Source organism: Terrapene carolina, unplaced genomic scaffold, assembly GCF_002925995.2.
Source record: "Terrapene carolina triunguis isolate 2854851 unplaced genomic scaffold, T_m_triunguis-2.0 Scaffold69, whole genome shotgun sequence".
Taxonomy (NCBI): domain Eukaryota; kingdom Metazoa; phylum Chordata; order Testudines; family Emydidae; genus Terrapene; species Terrapene triunguis.
Genome location: NW_020664420.1, coordinates 51,808,744 through 51,831,611, shown reverse-complemented (window position 1 = coordinate 51,831,611; position 22,868 = coordinate 51,808,744). Strand labels below are relative to the sequence as shown.

Below are 22,868 nucleotides of genomic sequence, written 5' to 3'. Positions count from 1 at the left end.
GGGGGGGTGGGGCTGCGCACTCCGGCGGATCAAAGCAAGTTCGATATAACGCGGTTTCATCTATAACGCGGTAAGATTTTTTGGCTCCCGAGGACAGCGTTATATTAAGGTAGAGGTGTAGCACTTAAATAAAAAAAAAATCTGTCCAATAGCATAAGTTAACAATTTATCAATGGGAATTAAGAATTTTCTCTTTTTATTGGAAGATGTTTTTATGTAACATTTAAACATCTTTAAGACTTACTTGTGAATTTTTTTATTCCTAAAATGCTACCAGTCGGTAATCTTATTACTTGTTTGTTTGTTTTTATATAGGGCTATTGAAAAACTTCTGCTACTGCTATGTGAACTCAATATGGTCCCTTAAGAAGTCTGTTCAAACTGAAGATCACAAGGTGGTGTTACAAAGAAAATCTGTTTAGTGAAGGTACTGTACTTAATACATATGTGCCTGACAGGATATTTTCCAAGATTTCCCTATTATAAATTATATATGTTTATGAAATTCTAGTGTGATAATTGCACATGTATGAGAGCTATGACATTCAAAACACAATTCTCCTCCCACTGACCAGAAGCAAAGGATGAAAGATAGGTTTACATTTTAAAAATTCTTTGACATAGTCTTGATTAGAAACATCTGACCTATGTGTGAGATTTTATTATTTAAACACTTGTTTGGAGAACCATGTAACACCTGCTGACTTTGAATTTCAGCTTTTTTATTTTTTTTTAAGTTAAAAGAAAAGTTAAAAGTGAGCTTGCTGAGGGTGAGCCACTACATAAATTCATAACTGCTCTGTGGACCAGATGTACTTGGCATAATCATAGAGAAATAGGTAGATTTGGACTCTGAATATACTTTAGATGATTGTGTTGTAATATGTGAACAGGTCAGAGCAATGTAGTTGTTTATATATGACAGTATATTATATTATATATATCATGGGACATGGTCATAGGACACAGCAATTATTTTGATGTTAGTTTGCAGATTGTTTATATGAGTTGTTAAATGCTTAGTTACTTAACCTAAGGGTACGTTAAAGGTTATTCTACACCAGTAGGGCAATCGGCTAGTTATCTTAGGTGCATGTACATGAATGCAAGAAGCCTGAGAAAAAAGCAGGAAGATTTGGAAGTCCTGGCACAATCAAGGAACTATGATGTGATTGGAATAACAGAAGCTTGGTGGGGCAGTTCACAAGACTGAAGAACTGTCATGGATGGATGTAAACTGTTCAGGAAGGACAGCTACGGGAGGAAAGGTGAAGGAGTTGCATTGTATGTAAGAGAGTGGTATGATTGCTCAGAGCTCCAGTATGAAACTGGAGAAAAGCCTGTTGAGAGTCTTTGAGTTAAGTTTAGAGGCGAGAGCAACAAGGGTGATGTTGTGGTGGGTGTGTTCTATAGACCACCGGATCAAAAGGATGAGGTAGACGAGGCTTTCTTGGGACAACTAACTGAAGTTTCCAGATCACAGGCCCTGGTTCTAATGGGAGACTTCAATCACCCTGACATCTGCTGGGAGAGCAATACAGCAATGCACAGACAATCCAGGAAGTTTTTGGAGAGTGTTGGGGACAACTTCCCGTGCAAGTGCTGGAGGAACCGACTAGGGGTCGTGCTCCTCTTGACCTGCTGCTTACAAACAGGGAAGAATTGGTAGGGAAAAGAGAAGTGGGTGGCAGCCTAGGCAGCAGTGACCATGAGATGGTTGAGTTCAGGATGCTCATAAAAGGAAGAAAAAAGAGTAGCAAAATATGGACCCTGGACTTCAGAAAAGCAGACTTTGACTTCCTTAGGGAACTGATGGGCAGGATCCCCTGGGAGGCTAATATGAGGGGGAAAGGAGTCCAGGAGAGCTGGCTGTATTTTGAAGAAGACTTATTGAGGGCGCAGGAACAAACCATCCCGATGTGCAGAAAGAATAGCAAATATGGCAGGTGACCAGCTTGGCTTAACAGTGAAATCTTCGGTGAGCTTAATCTCAAAAAGGAAGCTTACAAGAAGTGGAAATTTGGACAGATGGCTAGGGAGGAGTATAAAAATATTGCTTGAGCATGCTGAGATGTAATCAGGAAGGCCAAGGCACAATTGGAGTTGCAACTAGCAAGGGATGTGAAGGGTAACAAGAAGGGTTTATACAGGTATGTTAGCAACAAGAAGAAGGTCAAGAAAAGTGTGGGATCCTTACTGAATGGGGGAGGCAACCTAGTGACAGATGATGTGGAAAAAGCTGAAGTACTCAATGCTTTTTTTTCCCCTCGGTCTTCACAGACAAGGTCAGCTCCCAGACTGCTGCACTGGGCAACACAGCATGGGTAGGAGGTGAGCAGCCCTCAGTAGTGAAAGAACAGGTTAAGGACCATTTAGAAAAGCTGGACATGCACAAGTCCATGGGTCCAGATCTAATGCATCCAAGGGTGCAGAGGGAGTTGGCTGATGTGATTGCAGAACCGTTGGCCATTATCTTTGAAAATTTGTGGCAATCGGGGGAGGTCCTGGATAATTGGAAAAAGGCAAATATAGTGCCCATATTTTAAAAAGGGAAGAAAGAGAACCCGGGGAACTACAGACCAGTCAGCCTCACTTCAGTCCCCGGCAAAATCATGGAGCAGGTCCTCGAGGAATCTATTTTGAAGCACTTGGAGGAGAGGAAGATGATCAGGAACAGTCAACATGTATTCACCAAGGGCAAGTCATGCCTGACCAACCTGATTGCCTTCTGTGATGAGATAACTGGCTCTGTGGATATGGGGAAAGTGGTGGATCTGATATATCTTGACTTTAGCAAAGCTTTTGATACGGTCTCCCACAGTATTGCCAGCAAGTTAAAGAAGTATGGATTTGATGAATGGACTATAAGGTGGATAGAAAGCTGGCTAGATTGTCGGGCTCAACGGATAGTGATCAACAGCTTGAAGTCTAGTTGGCAACCGGTATCAAGTGGAGTGCCCCACGGGTTGGTCCTGGGGCCGGTTTTGTTCAACATCTTTATTAACGATCTGGATGATGGGATGAATTGCACCCTCAGCAAGTTCGCAGATGACACTAAGCTGGGGGGAGAGGTAGATACGCTGGAGGGTAGGGATAGAGTCCAGAGTCACCTTGATAAATTGGAGGATTGGGCCAAAAGAAATCTTATGAAGTTCAACAAGGACAAGAGCAGAGTGCTGCACTTAGGAAGGAAGAATCCCATGCACCGCTACAGGCTGGGGACCGACTGGCTAAGCAGCAGTTCTGCAGAAAAGGACCTGGGGATTACAGTGGATGAGAAGCTGGATATGAGTCAGCAGTGTGCCTTTGTTGCCAAGAAGGCCAACATCATATTGGGCTGTATTAGGAGCATTGCCAGCAGATCGAGGGAAGTGATTATTCCCCTCTGTTCGGCACTGGTGAGGCCACACCTGGAGTATTGCGTCCAGTTTTGGTCCCCCCACTACAGAAGGGATGTGGACAAATTGGAGAGAGTCCAGCAGAGGGCAACGAAAATGGGGCACATGACTTACGAGGAGAGGCTGAGGGAACTGGGGTTATTTAGTCTGCAGAAGAGAAGAGTGAGGGGGGATTTGATAGCAGCCTTCAACTACCTGAACGGGGGTTCCAAAGAGGATGGAGCTCGGCTGTTCTCAGTGGTGGCAGATGACAGAACAAGAAGCAATGGTCTCAAGTTTCTGTGGGGGAGGTTTAGGTTGGATATTAGGAAACACTATTTCATTAGGAGGGTGGTGAAGCACTGGAATGGGTTACCTAGGGAGGTGGTGGAATCTCCATCCTTAGAGGCTTTTAAGGTCAGGCTTGACAAAGCCCTGGCTGGGATGATTTAGTTGGTGTTGGTCCTGCTTTGAGCAGGGGATTGGACTAGATGACCTCCTGGACTAGAGGTCTCTTCCAACCCTAATCTTCTATGATTCTATCAGGGGTAGTCAATAAGCAGACCGTGGGTCAAATCTTCCAGACGCTTTTTAACGGACTGCTCGGGCTGAAGCCAAGCTGGGACTGGAGCCATGTGAAACCATGCCCACTTCCCAGTGCAGGGCCTCCCAGCATGGGGCAGGCGATTCAACTGTGCTGTGGGGCGCAGTGTGTCCCTGGGCAGCTGCTTGTGGAGCCACAGCCCCAGAAGCAGCGGCACAGGGTTTGTGTGGGGAGAAAGCGGTGATGTTTTGGGGGAGGACGTCTCCACCCCCCACATCCGGGCAGCATAATGTGTCTCCACTACACCATGCCCTTCCAGTCAGGGAGCGATGGGGTGTTGTGTGCTCATTCTACAGCCTAATCAGAGGGCAGTGCTGTCAGGACCTTAATTCAAATTCTTCTCTGCTTTCCCTGGAGATGGCGGGGCCGGCCTGGGCCATGGAGCCATCTACTTGTGCCGGGGCACTGAGGCTTTAAGCCCTGCAATTGCTGCAAATGGCCTATGCCCATCAGCGATCCACATGCCAGCTGCCTAAGATACTTCGGCGAAGGGCACATAAGTGCCATATCTGCAAGTCCTTTAAACCTAGGATGAAGACGGAGCGTGATATCCATATAAGAGCGCTCCTAATGGAGTCGGCACTCACTCCGTGCACAGTGCTCCCCCGGTGCCGTCCATGAGCTGGCACCGGTCTCCCCAGTGGCTCCGGTCAAGAAGCCGAAAAAGACTGTGAGGGGAAGATCTCCTACCTCCCGCAAGGGAAAGGAAAGAGAACGGGGAGAGCCAAGACCCATGTCGGGCAGCTCAATATCGCCCTAGGGAAGTTGGGCCCTACCTCAAGTTGAGCAGTGCAGCCCATCTCATGCTTTGCCTGCGACTCCAGATAGTGGTGTAGGCCCCAGCCAGCTTCACGTGCCGTCGACGCCCAATGCCCTTCAAGCAGCTCAGGAGATCCTGACACTCCCTGTGCTGCCCTCACCGGCTCCCGCGCTACCCCGGTCTCGGGGAAAACCAGTGTTGGGACCTATGCATGTGTTCACGCCTCAGCGGTACTGTTCCCCAGCAAGAGGGACGTCCCGCCAGCATTCGCCAACCTGCAGCCGCCACGCCTCAGGACTGGAGAGGCAGGCTCAGCAGACCCCTCTTCAATCCCCAGACCAGGGGCACCGATCGAGGGACTCGAGGCATAGTTCGGAAGTAGATTGGCACAGACCCTCTGAGGCATGCGCCACCTGGCAAGAACTCCGGGGCCAGCCCCAACCATCTCCAAGAGCCTGGGACTGATCCGACACCAGAGACCACCCATCACCGGGCCGTCATCCCTTGTCTCCAAGAAGGAGGTCGCTCTACTCAGGACGATCCTCCTGGCAACCGGCCTGTAGTAGCTCCTGGTCTCATTCGACATCCCGGTACTGGTCGAGTAGCGTGAGGCGTGGATTGCCGGGTAGTCGATGCAGATCTGCCGAACACCATCAGTCCCCAAGAGCCCAACCAAGACCGTCTCGCTCGGACAGGTCAGCTTCAGGACACAGCGACTGGCACTGGTCAGACAAGAGCCACCGTTCAGCCCGATCCTGGTTGCCCGGTACTGACCGCTCTGCTCATAGCTCCGGCTTGGAGCAAGGTTACCTGATTGCGGGACAAGCCCCAGTACTGGTGGTGCCAACTACATTATCAGCACCAAAACCTGTCCCATGGCCCCAAGCTCAATGGCTGGCACCATGGTACCTGGGGAATCCTTGGGGGGGTTCACCCAACCTTCCCAAGCTGCCCAATCGGTGTCAGGAGCCTCAGAGAGGCCAGTGGCCTCGGTATCCCATCCCTCTCAGGCTTGAGACTTCGGGGGGTAAGACCCCACAGGTCCATGAGGACCCAGGGGAGCAAGCTGCTGGACTACCAATGGACGTGGAGGTTCCCGTGGCAGGCGGCATTGTCCTTGTCATCACCAGACCAGTCTATAACGGGGCCCCCTCACCCAGATCCTCAGGATGACGCCAAAGCACACCAGAAACTTTTGAAGAGAGTCGCTTCTAACTTCAGGCAGAGGAATTAGAGGAGCCCTCGGACTCTTGGTTTGACGTCCTATACTCCTCAGCTCCTGCCGGGGTGGCTCTACCCCTTCATGAAGGTGTTTCCAAGATCACTAATGCCCTGTGGCAGAGCCCCTCTTCAATGACCCCTATCTCTAAAAGGGCTGAACACAAGTACTTCGTGCCAACCAATGAGTACTTATACTCCCACCCAGCCCCCAATTCCCTTGTGGTCAAAGCAGTTAAACACAAGAAGAGACAGGGACAACCTGGGGCCACCCCAAATAATAAAGACTCCAGGAGGCTGGATATTTTCGGACGTAAGGTTTATTCATCTTCCAGCCTGCAGCTGAGAGTAGCCAACCACCAAGCCCTCCTTGGCCAATATGACTTCAGTATGTGGCAAGCCATGGCCAAGTTCGAAGGGTCACTCCCCAAGGCTTCCAAAAGGAGTTCTGAGCTATCTTTGATGAGGGCACAACTGCAGCCAGGGCAGTCCTCCAGGTGGCGTCAAACGCTGCGGATGCTGATGCCTGCACCATGGCTTCCACTATCTCCATGCGGCGAGTCTCTTGGATGCTCCTCTCTGGGTTGTCCACCAAGGCCCAGCAGTCTATGCAGGACCTGCCTTTCGATGGCCAGGCCCTATTTGCGGAGCAAACAGATAAATTGCATGGCCTTAAGGACTCCTGCACCACCCTGAAGACCCTCGGTCTCTGTGTCCCAGCCCCGGCTCACAAGCGGTTCAAACCACAGCAGCCGCAGGGCCAGGGGACCCAGCCTCGACAGGACCAGCCCCATAAATGAGCCAAGGGCTACAAGCGCCATCTGAGCCACCCGCCTCCACCCTCTGCCCAGTCGGGCTCGACCCAGAATAAGCAGGGGGCTAAACAGTCGTTTTGAGAGTGTGCCCGAGGGCGACCTACCAGACTATTCCCCGGATCCGTCTTTCTCAGTGTTCTCCTTTCCCTCTTCCTCCATGCCTGGTCCGCTATAACCTCGGACCGATGGGTCCTCAGCACAGTGGAACAGGGTTATACCCTCCAGTTCCTTTCTACCCCTCCTTCCCCCTCTGCCTGGATCCGGGAGCCTGGTATGCCGCCCTTGACTTGAAGGATGCATACTTCCACATAGCGATCTTTCAAGGACACATACGCTTCCTCCGGTTTATGGTGGGGCCCCACCCCTACCAGTTTACGGTCCTACCATTCGACGTGGTGACAGCACCAAGAGTGTTTACCCAGGGCATGTCGGTGGTAGCGGCTTACCTCAGTGCCGGGGTATCCAGATCTACCCGTAACTCAACGACTGGCTCGTCAAGGGCAGCTCCAGGTCTCAATTTCAAAGAGATGTCGCGGTGTTTCAAGCTACGTGCCGCACTCTGGGCCTACTGGTAAATGACAAAAAGTCAATGTTAGTGTTAGTGCCAGTGCAGAGGATAGAGTTAATCGGAGCAGTCCTCGACTCGACCTGTGCCAGGGCTTTCCTGCTGCTGGAAACGTTCCACACGTTGACGAACCTCATAGCGGAAGTCTCCACATTCCCTCTGACTACCGCCAGGGTCTGCCTGCGCCTGCTAGGCCACATGGCAGTGTGCACTTATGTGGTCTGCCGTGCCAGGCTCTGGATGCGGCCCCTGCAACAATGGCTGGCGACGGTCTATTCGCAGTTCCGAGACCCCTTGGAAAAGATTGTTACCAAAGATCAATACTTGCCCTGCTGCAGTGGTGGACCGACCGCAGAACAGTCCTGGAAGGGGTTCCATTCGACAACCCTCCCCCTCCATCAAATCGGTGTTGGACGCCTCAGACTTTGGCTGGGGGGTGCATATCTGCATCGTCCAGACTCAGGGGATGTGGTCCCCGGACAAAGCGTGATTGCACATAAATGTCAAGGAGCTCCGAGTAATCTGGCTGGCGTGCGGAGTCTTCTTGCCCCACCTATTGGGCAAGGTAGTACAAGTCCTGATGGACAACACAGCCTTGATGTTCTACATCAACAAGCAAGGCGGGGCACTCTAATTGGCTCTCTGTCAGGAGGTGCTCCATCTATGGGACTTCTGCATCAGCCACGAGATCCACGAGATTGTCACCTTCCTGGCATCAGGAATACACAGGCATACCAGCTCAGCAGAGACTTCTTCTCTCACCACGAGTGGTCGCTCCATCCAGAGGTAGCCTGCATGATCTTCCAAAGGTGGGGAACTCCCCAAGTGGACCTGTTTGCTACCAGACAGAACAAGAAACGCCACCAGATTTGTTCTCGACAGGGTCTGAGCAAGGGCTCCCTCTCAGATGCCTTCCTCCTGTCATGGTCAGGGAGCCTGATATGTGTTCCCTCCAATTCTGCTCATCAGCAGGGCCCTGGCAAAGATCAAGGGAGAGAAGATGCAGGTCGTCATGTTCACCCTGACATAGCCTCGCCAGCACTGGTTCAGCACGCTCATGAGCCTGTCAGCGGCCCTTCCATGGCCCTTGCCCAAGCGACCGGACCTGCTGTCACAGGACCATGGTCAACTCCTACACCCCAACTTCAGGTCCCTCCATCTCTCGGCATGGATGCTGCGTGGCTGAACCCAGAGGAGCAGACCTTTTCGGAAGGAGTTCAACAGGTCCTCCTGGAAAGTCTTGGTAGTCCATCGATCCGATGATGACAAATCTGTGCAGATCATCAGTTGTTGGTCTTATGGTGTGCCCTCTGATGGCTATACAAGCCAATTCTAGAGGTGCACATTTTGCTGCAGATGGTGCATGGGAAGTTCGCGATCAGTGGACTGTGTGCTGCTGATGCTCTGTGACGTCGTTCGCGTGCCTCTTGTAGACGCCGGCAGCAGTCTTCCTCAAAGGCGATGCAGGTATTTCTGACTGTTGCACGCCACTGTGTTCTATCGCTGGCAGCGTCCTCAAGATCCCTAGGTTTGATACTGCTGTCCTGCAGATTGGCTTTGATGGTGTCCTTGTAACGTTTCCGTGGACGACCTATATGCCGGATGCCCTGGGAGAGCTCACCATACAGAAGCTGGCGGGGGATTCTGTTGGCACCCATGTGGCTGACATGACCGGTCCAACGTAGCTGTGACTTCATGATCATCATTTCGATGCTTGTCATCTGGGCTCTCTCGAGGACTTCGAGATTGGGCACTTTGTCTTGCCAGCGGATCTTCATGATGTTACGGAGGCAGCGCATGTGAAATGCTTCGAACTGCTTGATGTGACGCCTATATAGTGTCCATGTTTTGCACCCGTGCAAAAGAGATGAAAGAACAACAGCTCTGTACACAAGCAGTTTTGTTGACATCCGGATGTTATGGTGATTTAAAACTTTGACACGCAGACAGCCAAGTGCCTGGCTTGCTTTGGATATTTGTGCATTGATCGCATTATCCAGTGATCCATCACTGGATATGACACTACCCAGATATTTAAAGTTCTCCACTACTTTCAGCTGAGTGCCGTCGATGGAGATACTCGGGACAGAAGCATTTGATCCAGGTGTAGGTTGATGGAGAACTTCTGTCTTTCCGAGGCTGATAGTTAGTCCGAAAAGTTGTGAGGTGGGGTGGCCAGGGAGGGGTAGTACCTGGAAAGTAGGAAGCCTTCAACTAGACTGACTTTTACCTGGCCAAGTGGATGAGTGTCCAAACCGGGCATTTCTCCCTCGCGTTCCTCCATACAGGCTGTCCTGGACTACCTGCTCCATTTGAGGAATCACACTCTTGGCACTTTTCCATTAGAGTGTATCTCATGGCCATCTCCGCTTTTCACTCGCCGATCTAAGGACAGACAGTGTTTTCCCATGACATGACGGTCAGATTCCAGAGAGTGCTTCAGAAACTCTTCACACAGGTACAGCCTCCTGTCCCACAGTGGAATCTTAACTTGGTCCTCTCTAGGCTCACTGGCCCGCCCTTTGAGCCGTTGGGTTCCTGCTCCTTTTCCCACCTGTCATGGAAGTTAGCATTCCTGGTGGCAGTGACGTCGGTGAGACAGGTCTCTGAAATTAAAGCCTTGACCTCAGAACCTCCAAACATGGTCTTCTGCAAAAATAATAATAGTTGCGGCCCTACCCGGTCTTCCTGCCAAAGGTGGTTTCCACCTTCCATATGAAACAGGACATCTTCCTCCCGGTGTTCTGTCCCAAACCGCACAAGACCAGTGAAGAGAAACATCTTCACACCCTGGACATCCGGAAGGCCTTGGCTTTCTATTTAGAATGTACCAAGCCTTTCTGTAAATTGACTCAACTCTTCATCGCTACAGCAGATAGGATGAAGGTCACCCAGTGTCCTTGCAGAGGATTTCCAATTGAATCACCTTATGCATAAGGACCTGTTATGACCTGGTGGGGTTCTGCTGCCGCCAATTGTCAGAGCCCTCTTGATGAGAGTGCAGGCGTCTTTGGCAGCCTTCCTGGCGTACATCCCTATCCAGGACATCTGTAGAGCCGCAACGTGGTCCTCTGTCCACACGTTTACTGCTCATTATGCCATCACTCAGCAGGCCAGGGATGACGCTGGGTTTGGCAGAGCTGTGCTGCAATCTACACGTCCGTGAACTCCTACGCATCTCCAGAGGGGTACTGCTTGGGAGTCACCTAATATGGAATGGACATGAGCAAGCACTCAAAGAAAAGACAGTTACCTTTTCCATAACTGGTGTTCTTTGAGATGTGTTGCTCATGTCCATTCCCCAACCCACCCTTCTTCCCCACGGTTGGAGTTTTCCGGCAAGAAGGAACTGAGGTTTGGGGAACCAGGGGCACCCCTTATACCGCACCATGCAGGCGCCACTGCAGAGGGTGCCAGAGTCGGTCCCCTATGGATACTGCTGAGGGAAAAAATTCCGGCACCGGTGCATGTGGCGAGCACACACACCTAATATGGAATGGACATGAGCAATACATCTAAAAGAACACAAGTTACGGAAAAGGTAACTCTCTTTTCTCTGGAGTCTGGACCTTGACCAAGAAATTTTGGACCTTGACAAAAAATAATTGACTACCCCGTTCTACACTGTTTTTAAATTAAAAATATAAAAAAGCACCAGAACAGATTGTGTCCACTTTTGTGCTGCTGGAGTGGTGCAAAGGAAAAGGCAGCCTCAACAAGGAGAATTTCTGGCTATCATAGAGCCAGAGTATCTCCTTTCTCCTCCTCCTCCTCCTCCCCCCACCACCTCGCCAGTGGATGCCTGGCTGTTGTATACCAGGCTCTGGCATTTCAAGACTAGTGCAACATCCCCCCAAGAACCATTATAGACCAGTAAATTTAAAGAAGGCTTAGCTCTGCTCTACGTTACTCTGGGAACCAAAACAGCTCTCATCAGCTTCAGGAATCAGGGGACAGCAATGTGGTACTCCCTTCAGTTGTTTCAAGTATGCCTCTTGGCACAGATAAGAATCTGGCCCATCACTTTTATTAAAATTTTAATTAGATAATGCATTGCAGTTCACTGAAAGAAACATTCATCACCAATCAGGAAAGAGTGGATCTTGACATGGGGTGATGTGGCTCTTGTGGTAATTCTTTCCAGCAGTACACAGTAAGATAAGTGGAATGACAAGAGACTCTGTTCTCACTTTCTTATAGTTGTAAATTAGGTGATCCAACATACTACTGTGTACAATGACGTAGACTCCAAATACTGTACAATACAACAATTGTATTGATAGAAACAACCATGTAAGTGCTTTTAATAGTCTGAATTGTGTTGGCCTCCAGAGAACAGCATTGGGCAGGCTGGAATAACGCCAGCTGCCCCCAACTGGTCCTGCCACTGAAAAAAGAAAATATCAGTTCAATAGAAGCTTCCCCAAGAATGACTCCATTCCTCACTACTCACAACATGTATTGTTGGTTGGTAATTTCACTGGAGGTTTTACTTGGGTAGATGACGTCTTACTGAAGCTGCTCCTGATATCGCCACCAGGGCTTGTCCTTTCAAGGTACTCTAGCCAATGAAGGAGGACTTGACTTACAGAGGCTCCCTGCTGCTGGTTGGATGTCAGACTGATGAGATCAGACCCCAAAAGATTTACCTTTCAGATAGAATGGAGTAGCTGATTTAAGGGAAGCATACTGTAATGGAACACTTGAACTAAAAATAGGTTTAGTCGGAACTCATCCAGCGTAGCTGTCACTGCACTCAGTTTTAAGCGGTTAAATTACAAAAACAAAATGGATTAAGCTTTTAAAATCTTGAATATAATATACGTTCCCAGCTACCTCATCATCCTATTTCTTGAGTCTTATAATTTTTTGCTTTATATAAAAGTTGTAAAAATGCAATAAAATTAATTCAAGAAAAAAGAAATTTGTGAACTCATTAATGGGAATGTGCAGGGAAATCTTTTACTACCTTTTTATCTTTTCCCCTCTCAATTTTTCCTTCCCTTCTATTATGAAATATATTCTTCCTTTTTTAAGATGAATCTTAAATTTACAATACAAAATTGTTTAGAAGCGAAAGATTCTTTTTATGATGTAATAAGACAAATAGCATGCATTGTTTACACTGTTGCACTTCTCGTGTGATTACACAATGCACTTGAGGCTTGTAATTCTGTAAGGAATAACACAGGACATGATGTTCAGTTGTACGATATTTATGAACACACACACTTTTAGGCATGAAACCAAAGGCTAAGTGCCGATCCCTCAGACAGAGACAAACACCGACAGGATCTCTATCAAGCATTCTTAAAACTACAGTACCCACCTGGTGAAGTGAAGAAACAGATTGACAGAACCAGAAGGGTACCCAGAAGTCACCTACTCCAGGACAGTCCCAACAAAAAAAGTAACAGAACGCCACCAGCTGTCACCTACAGCCCCCAACTAAAACCTCTCCAGCGCATCATCAAGGACCTACAACCTATCCTGAAGGACGATCCCTCACTCTCACAGATCTTGAGAGTGAGGCCAATCCTCGTTTACAGACAGCCCCCCAACCTGAAGCAAATACTTACCAGCAACTACGCACCACACAACAAAAATGCCAGCCTAGGAACCAAACCCTGCAACAAACCCCGTTGCCAACTCTGTCCACATATCTATTCAAGGGACACTATCATAGGACCTAACTACATCAGCCACACCATAAGGGGCTCGTTCACCTGCACATCTACCAATGTGATATATACCATTTTGTGCCAGCAATGCCCCTCTACCATGTACATTGCCCAAACCGGACAGTCTCTACACAAAAGAATAAATGGACACAAATCTGACATCAGGAATCATAACATTCAAAAACCAGTAGAAGAACACTTCAGTCTCCCTGGTCACTCAATAACAGACCTACAAGTGGCAATTCTTCAACAAAAAAACTTCAAAAACAGACTCCAACATGAAACTGCAGAACTGGAATTGATTTGCAAACTGGACACCATCAGATTAAGCCTGAATAAAGACTGGGAGTGGTTGGGTCATTACAAAACCTAAACCTAATTTCCCCAATACTAATTTCCCCCTACTGTTACTCACGCCTTCTTGTCAACTGTCTGAAATGGGCCACTCTCATTACCACTTCAAACGTTATTTTTCCTCCCTTGGTATCCTGCTGTTAATTGATTTGTCTCGTTAGACTGACCTCACACTTGGTAAGGCAACTCACATCTTTTCATGTGTTTATACCTGCTTCTGTATTTTCCACTCCATGCATTTGATGAAGTGGGTTCTAGCCCACGAAAGCTTATGCCCAAATAAATTTGTTAGTCTCTAAGGTGCCACAAGGACTCCTCATTGTTTCAGCATTACAGAATTTCATATAATATCCCTACTGTAATTTTTTATTACAGTGGGGAGGAGGGACATCTTTCAGCATCACAATTGCTGATTGACACCCAAAAGGGACTTACCATACAAAGGAGAGAAAGTAGGAAGCCATAGTCTGGGCTATAAATTATAGGAGACTTTGACAACATATCTTTGGTACCATTTCCTTCTCCATCTTTTAATACCTGTGGCTCTGTTCCTCCCTGTAATGGGGTCCTTGACACCTCGACTTCATGCAGTGGAGGCCCTCATTAATACCCTTGCTTCATACTCAAATCCAGGAGATAATGCTGTCATATTACTACAAGAAGCATTCCACTCTGAAGTTGAGGGAAATTATCTCCACTATACTTCCTTCATCTGCTGATATAGAGAATGGAAGCTTGAGATGGATTTTAAATTCTGATTTCCCTACCTTTTCCTATGGCATTTCACTGTGTTTTGTTACCACAAGGTCTCCTGTCACAATTAGCAAAATTTGTAAGGAGTTGGTGCAACTTAAGTGATTATTCACTACTTTTTCCACCTTTTTCTGAAACAATCCCTCAATAGAAAGTATACATTCTCCTTTAGATGTTGAGGTTAAAATGTTTGCCAGCTGCAATATTCTTCATTGCCTCGTGACCAGGAACTTCCTGTAAATTTCAGTAAATGCCATCCTTTCATCTGAAATTTGAGATGTCTATCTCCATAAATTCTCCTAAGAAGAAGATAAGTACAATTAAGAAAAGCCTTGGGAATGAAGAAGAGCTCCTGCCATGACAACTATTCTTTCATTTCCTCTAAAGCTCCTTCAACACACGTATCTCACTATCTCAGTTACTACCACCAAACTGATTTCGACTTCTGCAGTACCTTTTGGTTGGCCTGCTTATCCCTGTGAAGATTAACAGTATCATTATTGGTAGCCATCTTAGTATCTGTCAGGAAAAATAAGGTTTGGTATATTTTACATGTAATGTGATATTGGGGATAAAAGTTAAAATGCTGAGAGGGGGGTTAAATCAAATACAGAGATATTATAATAGAAATCAATATGGTTTAGAACTTCAAGATCAAAAATATGTGCACCAGGTGTTACCATGTCACTAGGAAAGCTCTACCATGAGGGAACAACACAATAATATGACATGATCATATTCCTTTGTCACTGAGGTTGCTTGGGAAGGAGAACAAATGAAAGAAGGCAGGGAAGAATAGTATGATGGCGGAGTTCCATTTACTAGCCAAAAAATGAAATGAGAGCCCTAATATCAGTCCTATATTCTAATTAGTAAAGAGAAAGTTGAATGCAAAAATTCTCTCAGTATGGAACGCTAAAACCTGTTTGCAATTAAGTATAAGAATGCCACAATTAGACAGCTATTTGCCTATTTTGTCAGTTATTTTGAGGCTCTTTCATGGTAGGCTTTTATTGTCTTGGATTATTATGGCTACTTAGAGTAGAATAATTTAAAGTTAATCAAGACTTTGTCCTGTGTATGGGGCTAAGTCAAGCATCATGGGACAGACAAATGTCATATACTGTATTTCAAAAATATGTTACAGCTTGAGATTTCCAATAGAAAGAGCCTTAGTTACTTTATATTGCTTCCTAATGGCTAATAATGCTTTGAAGTCTGATATTGCTTTATACAAAATGTGTGGGGGTTTTTTTTAGTCAGGGAACCTAGCCTCTCTAACTGTCCAGAAATAGAGTTGGCAGGAAACTATTTTGCTGTCCCGTGAGAATTTAGGAGATTTCAACATTTTTCCCATTCCCCAAATCAGGATGAAAAGTCAAAATCTCAAAAAAAATCATTAAAAAAATTAAAATTTTTTGTTATTATTATTTTTTTTTTTTTTTTTTTACTATAAATGGAACTTTTTCATTTTGAAACAATGGGACTTAGGGAGTTATTGACAATTTTCAAACTTAATTAAAAAATTTTTCAAAACAGGAAATTTGACAAAACTAACCTTTTCCTGCAGGCAGGAAGGGGAAGTTCTATGGCCTGTGTTATACAGGAGGTCAGACTAGATTGAATGGTTCCCTCTGGCCCTGGAATCTATGAATCTATAAGCAGTTTTGGTTTCGATAAATTGGTGTTTTAACATTTTGTTAGGAAATTCCTGACCTGCTGTATCCAGAAACTCATTGTTTCTTAGTCTCTTAATTAGGGTTACCATCATTTAATTTAAAAAAAGGAGGACACTCCACGGGGCCCCGGCCCTGCCCCAACTCCACCCCTTCCCCGCCCCCCTCCCCCCCCCCCACCCCCCCCCTTCCCCAAAGTCCCCGCCCCAACTCTGCCCCCTCCCCTGAACGCTCCGCCCCCTGCTCCTCCCCCTCCCCTGCTTCCCGCGAATCAAATGTTCGCGGGAAGCCTGAAACAGGAAGGCAGCAGGTGGGTTGGGGCGGGGCCCGGCCCGGGGCAGGGCGCGGCGCGGCCCAGTCCGGCCGAGCAGCTCCCTCCGGCGGCCTGCCAGCCCAGGCCAAGAGGCTCTGGCCCCGGCGTCTCCCGCCCGGCTCGGGCCCCGGCCCCGCGCCCCCGGCCCCGCACCGCCGGCTCCAGCGGCCCCGACCACCGCCAGCCCCTCCCTCCCTCCCTATTTTCCCAGACATGTCCGGCTTTTTGGGATTTCCTCCCGGACGGGGATTTGAGGCCCAAAAAGCTGGACATGTCCGGGAAAATCCAGATGTATGGTAACCCTATCTTAATTTACTTTTCTCCTTATGTAAATTTTCATACTATGCTTTAATTGACTCACATAAGCTGTAAATAGAATGCTGATTATACAATCCAGTGGTTCATCAGATAAATCAGTTACTTTTAAACTTGATCCATGTGAAACAGTGAGTTATGCTACCAAGTTTACTTTGAAGACAGGTCAGCTAGGGGAAAAAGCTTGCAGATCAGATGATTTTGTGGAAGCTTAGATCAGATGATTTTGTGGAAGCTTATTTGTCTGGAACACGTTTTCAGAAGTCAAATGGTCAGCTTTCTTAGGCTATTGTTCAAGAGCGTGAAAATGTAACTTCTATGTTCCTTACAAGTTTGATTACATTGTTTATGTCTGCAGGTTTTAGCATTATTTAGTTAGTGAATTTTAGAAATATGAAATGATCGGAAATCTCATCTTCTGCAACCACTTCTTTTATGTTCTTCTTTTTTCCTAATTAAGTGTGTGGGACTGGGTAATTCATAATGTGTAATTGTCATCTCTTGCATGTTCCTTCGATCTGTTAGGTGCAGTTTATGAATTATCTTTTAGTAGAAAATGCTGGGTTCTTTTAACACAACTACAGTTGTTGGCCTGGTAATCCTGAGAGTCAATCTATACTAAACAAGAAGCTCATATCAAACTCTTGGCAACTTCAGTTAAAATTAAAACGTGTGCTTTACTGTAGAGATTGTCAAGAGTGGAAATAATGTTTGTCCAGCTGGACAGCTTTCTTTTGTAGTTACTAAATGAAAGTTGAGATTCTGTCTCCTCCTTGAAAGCTTCTGTGTCAAGAAGGTAATTTGGACTGTTTGTGGTTTGACAGGGATTATTAAAATCAGATGAAGTGAAGGGAAGCAAGTGTGAGAAAGCAAAATTGACACTGACACACTCTATTATTTGCAGCTTGGATCATGATGACTATGTTGATATGATGGATTCTAAATGTTAGATTCCCTGTTATATGTTAAGCAGCAAATATGATAAAATGCAGTTATAGTAATGGATTTTCTGACAACACTGAAAGAGCCAGTTGTTTATTTTCACTTTGGGTGGTGGTGGGGGAGTTGAGGGAGAATGTCAGTTCTTCCCTTGTGAAAAGTCTTAACCAACAACACGTTATCCTTCTTTTAAGTTCATAGAGCTGGCAAGTATACTTCAAAGGGAATAATATTGAGGATTAGGAATTGAAGGAACGGGTCATAAGAATTTTTTTTATTGACTTGAATTTTGGTAAGAAATTTCTAGCATAAATATTTTTGCATAAAATGAGCTCTAATATTAAAGGCTGTCATTTTCCATGACTGGTATCCATGTTTTTAAATAGCAATCTTTTCTGCCACTTTTAGATACTATTTAAAAACTCAAATTATTGCTGTTATGCATACAGCTGAATTTTTAGTTATTGAAGACATATTAACTGCACGTTGTATGTATGTTTAGGTGTCTAATCATATATTATGTATCATTTAGTCAAATTCATTTGTGTAACCTATTTGATATATAGTAAGTATTCTATATATATAGACACTAAATAAATTAATACATAAGAAATATGGCATATCTCTTATTGTAGAACACCAAATGGGTACAACCAGAATCCTTACATGCATTGTATATTTTTCGTCAAACTATGTATCAAATTGAGCTAATAAGTTGTTGTAGTTTATTATTTCTATGGCAATAGCATGTAGAGGCCCCATCTGAGGTCAGGTTCCATTTGTGCTAGGCACTAAATATGCTAACAGTCAGCCCCTACCCTGAAGAGATTACCGAGTAAGTACATAAGGGCAGACCAAGGATGGGAGAAAGGAATAATATCATCCCCATTTTACAGATGGGAAACTTTAACACAGAGAAATCAGTTGACTTCCCAAAGGTCATGCAGGAAATCCGTGGCAAAGCTGACAATTGAACCCAGATTTCTTGAGTCCCAATTCAGTGTCTTATCCACAATACCATCTACAAAACATTTAACTGTTGAATCCCAAATATCTCAACATTTATAATAATACAGAACTTGTGTAGTGCTTTACATTTACATTGAGGGGAAAATTGGAGTTTTAGAGTTTTGTGGGTGTGAGGAGGTGCTCTGGGATTGGGTGGTGGACAGGAAGGGATGAGCACATTTGGGAGGAATGGCAATAGCAGAGTGAAGAGAGAGGGAAAGGAAGCAGGCTGCTCCTTCTCTCATGCCCAAGCTTCTGCTGGGTCCTAGTGATGTTGCTGTCCTCTCTCACCCTTGATTCCTTTTTTTAGACATACCCCATCAGTTGAGCAGCACTGTGCTAAACAATGTACATAGTACAGAGTTGTCTTATGTTAACTAAATAGCCCCTGCATAGTATAAAATTGCTAGAAGCATTTTTTTCATATTGTGAGAGTGAGATATTCAGTTGTTTTAAGTCAAACTGGAAGCTTTTTTTTTTTTTAAGCACTGAGTGTAATTTTCAGGCAAATACTACTGAATGTCATATGCATCTTATCTTTACATTTCATTCTAGGTTCAGTAAAACATTTAATGTTATCAGTTGTGGGTATTGTCTCAACCCCTTCCTAATGTGTTAATTTCTCTAAACACAGAGTTCCTGTCCTTTAGGATGTTGAAATAACATGAATTAAATGTCCTTTGTGTTTGACATTATAGAGTTTGGTCAGTGGACTCTGATTATGTGGTTATGAAATTTTCCACATACAATTTAAAGTTTTATAATTGATTGTAGATAAGTGTCAAAAAGAAAACCTTTTGGCATATGTAACTAAGATAAATAGGATGTTATTCTTGAGTGGTTGCAGATGCGTATTCCACTCAGGTGTGTGCGTGCCCGCCCAGCGTGCCGAAGCTGGAGAACTTTGTGTAGTGGAACCCATCAGAACGGTGCATACGATCTATGTCTTCTCATTTCCCCTCCTGAGGCTATTTAAGGGCAGCACTACCCTGATCCCCCCCACCCCCCAGTTCCTTCTCACCACTCAGAGCCTGAGCCAGAGCACCCCGTGTGGTTTTTCCTCACTGTTATTGTGTTACAGCAAGATTTCTTTGTGTGCTTTGTAAATAGTTGGTATTAGCTTAGTAGTACGCTTTAGTTAGTTAGTTTAAAGTTAGTTAGGTTTAGTAGTTTAATTAATTGTTTTTTAGTTTAGTAAACCGATATGACATCACCAGGCTTTAAGCACTCACTATCCTTTGGAGTGGCTACCCTGAATAGTGACCTCCACACTCTGACTTGTGCCTAGGAGAGGGGCACATTAAAGAAAAGTGCAGTCGCTGCTGCTTGTTCAAAAAGAGAATGCAAGTTGCCAGAGACCTACTCCTCAAGAAATACCTGATGGAACAAGCCATGAGGCCCACTTCAGCTCTGAGAGCTTTTCACAGATCATCCAGCCCCTTAAACTACTTCAGAATTGGGACTGGTTCCTGTTAAACTCACATTCTTATCTGCAGAGAAAAAGGGACTGCTCTTCTACCCCTGGACCTCTGAGGAAGAGAACTCACGAAATTGCTTGGAGCTATTCCAGGGCTCAGAAAGATTCTTCCTTTTCTTCTAAGAGGAGTGCAGAAACTTCTCAACTGCCCAAGACAGAGCAGGGCCATCTACCCTTTTCCCAGTACTGAGCTGAAAACACCAGATGAGTACCATATTGTCGACATCAACAGGATGTAGATTGAGTCCAGTATGAACAGCATCAGTTTTGGTACCGATTGACCCCACAGTCACATGAGGCAGCAGCTGATTTACTCTGCCTTTCCATTCTGGGCTCTCCTCTGATATAGGAGTCCTAAGTTGTGGAAGTACCCTATGCAGTCCCGCGCCTGTCCAAGTTGATTGCTCTGGACTATGCAATGTTACTGGTGTCTTCCTCAGTACTAATTACATAGCCTGGTAAAGAGGTGACTCCAGTCCCATCATCAGCATTGAGACACTCTTCTTTATTACTGATACTGTCTTCAGCCCCAATGATAGCATCAATCTCAGCCTTCAGTACTGAGCCATTTTTTTGAACAGGGCACGGACCTCTGCATCAGTACTGATAGCCTTTTTGGTAATGGCTTTTAGTGTGGTCTCAACATCCTGAGTGGTATCCTTGGCACCTATTACCATACTGACTTTGGTACCAATGCTGTCTTCTCACTGGACTTTGGGCAGACATGATGATTGGTAGCCCCTGCAGGTCTGGCTTCTCCACTGCCTATGGATTATTTGGAGGCTTCCTCACAGTCAGGTTTGGAATCTTCTTCTGTCTCTCCATACCTTTCCAGGTATCGATCATGGAAGTTTTCTAGACTGCCTGTGGAGGAGCGGCATCAACACCAAGACTGACACTGTTCCCACAGCAGGAACAGGATTTCTTGGTCCAGCACATACTTGCCTCTTGTACACTATTCATTTCTTCAGTCATCTCCTGGGAATGCTTGGGGTGCCTCCCACTCTTCAAGATCCCGATCATTGACTCAATCCAAGGCAAGGTCACCTAATCCTTCCATTGTCCCAACTTCTGACCCATCTACATTGGAGATACAAACTGACATAGCTCCTACAGAATCACTAATACAGCAGAGCAACTTACTAGCACAGGAACAATCCTTGCCCTCAGAAGGGTCCACATGTTCCATTTCCTCTGTCATCCTCCTCACCAGATGATTCCACTATCCTGGATTCATCTTCTGCTATTCCTGAAGACTTTAAGTCTCATTAAGACGTCCTAAGGAGAATGGCTACAACCTTGGGCATCCAGGCTGAGTTTGTCCAAGAGAATACCCATAAATTGTTGGACATTCTTCAGGCCTCAGCCCTCTGTATAAACAAATATCCCCCGAACCCTGTAAAGTCCTTGTGGCACATTCCAGCTTCCTTGCCTCCCAGATCAAAGCATATGGGCAAGTAGTACTATGTAGCTATGCAAGAATGTTTCTACTTCTATCTAGCTCCTCTTGTTGTAATGCTGCAAATGAGAGTTTGTGACGGGGGAGCTACAAGTCAACTCCCAAAGAAAAAGAGACTGGATTTTATTGGGGGGGGGGGGGTTATTCTGTCTCATCACTGCAAAAGTGCATAACTAATTAGGAGGCACTTTGCAAAGCAACTTACAAAATCTTACTTGGATAAATGTCCAAATTTACCGATGAGTTACCAGAGGATGCCAAGGAGGAGTTTAAGGTATTCCTGGTTAAGTCATCACTACAATCAGTGCTCAGTGTAGCAAATGCTTCATCCAAGATGATGGCCTCAGCTATAACAATGAGAAGAGCTGCTTGGCTACAGAACTCTGGTATAACTCCCAATGTCCAACAAAATACAGAAGACCTCCCTTTTGATGGGTGGTTCCTGTTTTTTGAAAAGAACAACGAAACCCTACATTCTGTTAAAGATTCTTGCGCTATGATACTTTCATTGGGAGCTTATACTCTAGAAGAAGACAGCATTACAGGGGGCGTGAGTACTCCCAGCAGTATTTCAGACAATCAGTTTATCCTTCTAGGCAGCAAGACTTTAAATAGGAAGCATAATCCACAGAGGAGAAGATCCTCTGGTTCCACCTCTAACTAGCCAGCTTATCACCAATCAACTTTGGCAAAAAGCCAATCTGATTCCTATCTTGCGGTCATCATTCCAGTTATCAGCAATCTTTCAGTTATATTCCCTGGTCCCCCCTCCCCTGGGGACAGGCTGTCCCACTTCTACAATGATGGGATGACAAATGGGTCGTAAGCACTGTGGGACTGGGATACTCTATCCAGTTCCTAACCATCCCCCCTCTGACCCCATACCTTTTCAGGGACCCATCTCATGAATCACTGCTTCTTCAAGAGCTTCAGACTCTACGCACTTTAGGGGCCATAGAAGTAGTTCCCCTTTAACACTGGGGAAAGAAGTTCAATTCATGTTACTTTCTGATCCCCAAGTCCAAAGGAGGTCTGAGACTGTACTTGACCTCTGAGGTCTCAACTAGTACATCAGTGTCACGCTATCTGGAGTGGCTCACAACTGTTCCTACGTCAGGGAAGACTGTCATAAAACAGGGCAGATACTCCAAGCTGGTGGTGTGTTCTAGAATTAAATTTCACCAAGCCAGTAATACATGTGAACTCCTGGATCACTATACCAGTCTTACCATGGAGTCACAGACAGTCCCCTTAGACTCTCTAGTTTGTCTTGCCACTTAAACGAGCTGAACTAAAAGGTCATTTAAACCAAAAAATCATACCACATCAGGTTGCTCCTTGTCCCAAGAGACCAGTCACTTACCCCAGATAAATTGGTACCAGATCTTATACCAAAGACAAGGCTGGTAGCTAATATTATAGGTTTATTAGCTAAGAAAGGGAAATGAGAGTTATTCAGAGGTTAAAGCAGGTAAAATAAATTAACAGGTGAGTCACAGTTTGTAATTCCAAATGGCAGCAGCGATGTAATAAATTGCCAGTTTCCCAAAAGTC

The 22,868-nt window shown here is 45.7% G+C and overlaps 1 protein-coding gene across 1 annotated transcript in view; it reads left to right on the top strand.

Moving 5' to 3' along the window:
- KIAA0825 (KIAA0825 ortholog) overlaps positions 1–22,868 on the top strand; it is a 116,080-nt gene that overhangs the window by 30,655 nt on the left and 62,557 nt on the right. The window contains exon 2 of the mRNA XM_026649172.2: positions 316–427. The gene's annotated coding sequence lies outside the window, so the exon portion shown is untranslated. The remainder of the gene's footprint in view (positions 1–315; positions 428–22,868) is intronic.